Genomic DNA, 3,145 nt, shown 5'->3' with positions numbered 1-3,145 from the left:
TGGCGTTTATGATGAATTCTTTTCCTGCGCTTTACGAGGAATATATTTCGTCGTAAACGTAACGAGTCGTTTACGACGAAACCTCCGTTACGACGGACGTTTAACAACGAAACGTCTTTCGACGTTAATTCGTCGTAACACCCTGTTTACGACGAATTTACAACTAATACTGCCCTAGTAAAAAATATGTTTTCTTGTAGTGAAAATGACACATCCAGTTAAATGAACTCTCTCTTAAACCAAATCCAGTTAAATAATTGTCGGTTTAACGTTTTAAACTAGTGCTTAGCCAATAATTGTCGGTTTAACGTTTTAAACCAACCCACAAAACAGTGAAACACATTCATCATACCTTTTTTTCTCTGTTTCAAATCAAAACATAGACATCACAATCAATTCATAAAGACCCACGTCACATATTGTAGTTGATGCGTGTGCGTGATCTTCTAGAGAAGCACTGCCAGAGACATAAATACACATAGATATTTATCTTAAAATATCCAATTAAATTCTTACAAGAAATAAATAATTATTTTACCACATTTTTCTCATCTACCTAACACACATCATAACATGAGACGTGGCTCGTGATAATATGAGCCACTGAACGCTACCAATTAAACCCGGTTCTTTATACTCATTCATCATACCTTTTTTTTCTTTGTTTCAAATCAAAACATAGACATCACAATCAATTCATAAGACCCACGTCACATGTAGTAGATGCGTGTGCGTGATCTTCTAGGAGTCATTTACATTCGAGGGGAGTTTCTCAGTTTTATTTACACGACAAGACAGTTTTCGCTAGTGGGATAGTTTTCTGTAACTATAAACCAAACCATTATAATTAAAGTCATTTATTTAACTAAAGTGGTCTTACCATGTTAATTTTTTTTTTCTTTGGAACACAAAGAGTTTTTTTATTATTGGTAGACCTGAAAGAGGATTAAACTTGATAATAATCTTATTTTGGAACATAACTTTCTTCTTCTCCACTTCGCTGTTCTTCTTCTCCACCTTGACCTTCATCCTACGACAAGCATCGCCGCCGGCTCAGTCTCCGACTTTGTTTCCGATCTCCTACTTTGCGGCGAGTCTACAATCCATCGTCACCAGGTGGTCACTCTCGCGCCGTCGCGTCTCGTCTTCTCAACGTCTTCAATTCGGTGGCTCGTCAAGCTCCGTTGTGCTTTCCTTCGTGCCCTCTCCTCCTTGCCAACCGTAGGCAAACCAAACCGGGGGTCTCTCAAACCTCGACGGGACCTATTCCTAAACCAAGGTTCTTGTATTTGCAAGACTGGTCTTTTAGCTTTCAACTATTTACAATTTAGCCCTAAAAATTACAGATTTGCACTGTTGCTTTTTAATTTGGCTCCACACTTCTAAATGTGCAATATAATCCCAACTTTTTGAAGATTAGTATGCAAATTCATATTAAAATGTTTATTTTGAAACCATTGAAGTTATCTGATGTGTACACTATACAACATACACAATTTTTTTATTATCCAGTATCCACTTGTACAATGACTCATATGTACACAAATTACTTGTACAATAATAGATTAACACCATATAATTTCACAACATGATTATACGGACACAAAAATAATATGTGTACATGAGTACATTTTAACATGGGTACATTGTATATTACTAAAGGAACGATTGTACACATGTACACTAAAATTATGTACACACGCAATATTTTTGACGTACACAAACATGAAGTACACAAAATAAAACATAAATGCAAATTTATAGCTAAAACTTTGCAAAATAATAGTTGTATTGCATTTATGTTTTATTTTGTGTACATCATGTTTGTGTACACAAAGATATTGCATGTGTACATAATTTTAGTGTAAATGTGAAGACAAGTGAAAAAAGAAAAAAAACTTTGTAGATAAGGACATGGATCATGGATGTGTGGTTTACGTGAACGGATTGGTTTTCATGTTCGTGAATAATACTTATTTTATTGATAGTATAGGTGTTGATATTGTTTTTTACAATAACTTCGTTATATGTGTGTACATGTGTACAATCGTTGTTGTGTACGTATTTATTTTGGTGTACACACATCTGCTCAGCCAACCCCCAAATGTTACTATGTTTTTTCTATGTTTGTAATGTTGATACTCTTGACCATAACAAAACAAAAGCTTGGAAGTTTGAGAGAAAAATAGAACAGACTTACTTCTTCACAAATAAAAGTATTGGGTCAAAAATAAATTATACAAAAATGAGGGACCAGGGTTTTAAAAATCCCAAAGTTGGCCATTGTTGCTTTCGAGCTTCTCACAGGTGGTGGCTGTGACAAAAATGGGCAAACCGATGACAATTCCAGAGCTTCAGAACCAGTGCCACAACTTTGAATCACGTTTTAGAGTTCGAGGCAGAGGTGTATCCATTGAACGAGAAAGCTTGTATATATCATGATTATACCACCATCAGAGATATAGTTTGACATATCTCAAAAGATAGTTTAGATAATAAAGATATAGATTATAAATATATTTTCCGAAAAAAATATTCAGGAAAAACAACAATTATTTTACAAAAAAAAAAATAAAGAACTCAATAGAAGGAAACGAAGAAAGAAGATATATGAGTCCCACTTTAGTTACAAACTAGCTTAGCCCGTTTAGAATAAAGGGAAACTGTTTTGATACCCTATTGTGTAATAATAAACTTAAAACTGCTGTAATTAAGAAGCACTGCCAGAGACATAGGGATGTTAACTACAGGGTTAGGGCTCAGCCCTCTTTTGTTTATTATAAGCCCAGCCCTATTTTAACCCAACCCTATTATAATCAAGGGTTAGGGCTGGTACCAGGGTTAACTCATTTAATTGAAAAAAATATTTCATTTATTTTTGTTCTTAAATTTTAAAGATAAAACTAGAAAAATTAAGATATCATATGATTCTTTCCTCCAATTTGATGAGCATCAAAATCAAAAGTTTTCCTCCCAAAATCGCAAAATCGAGTTTTTGCTCCACAACTAAGAATAAAATTTTTCCGTCAAAAAAAAATTGTGTTTTTTTCCGCCAAAACCTAATTTGAGTTTTTCCACCAAAACCACAAAATCAAGTTTTCCCGCCAAAACCGCAAAATCGAGTTTTCCCGCAAAAACCGCAAAA

This window comes from Brassica oleracea, chromosome C2, assembly GCF_000695525.1.
Source record: "Brassica oleracea var. oleracea cultivar TO1000 chromosome C2, BOL, whole genome shotgun sequence".
NCBI classification, from domain to species: Eukaryota; Viridiplantae; Streptophyta; class Magnoliopsida; order Brassicales; family Brassicaceae; genus Brassica; species Brassica oleracea.
The sequence above is the reverse complement of the archived record's forward strand: the minus strand, read 5'-3'. Positions refer to the sequence as shown.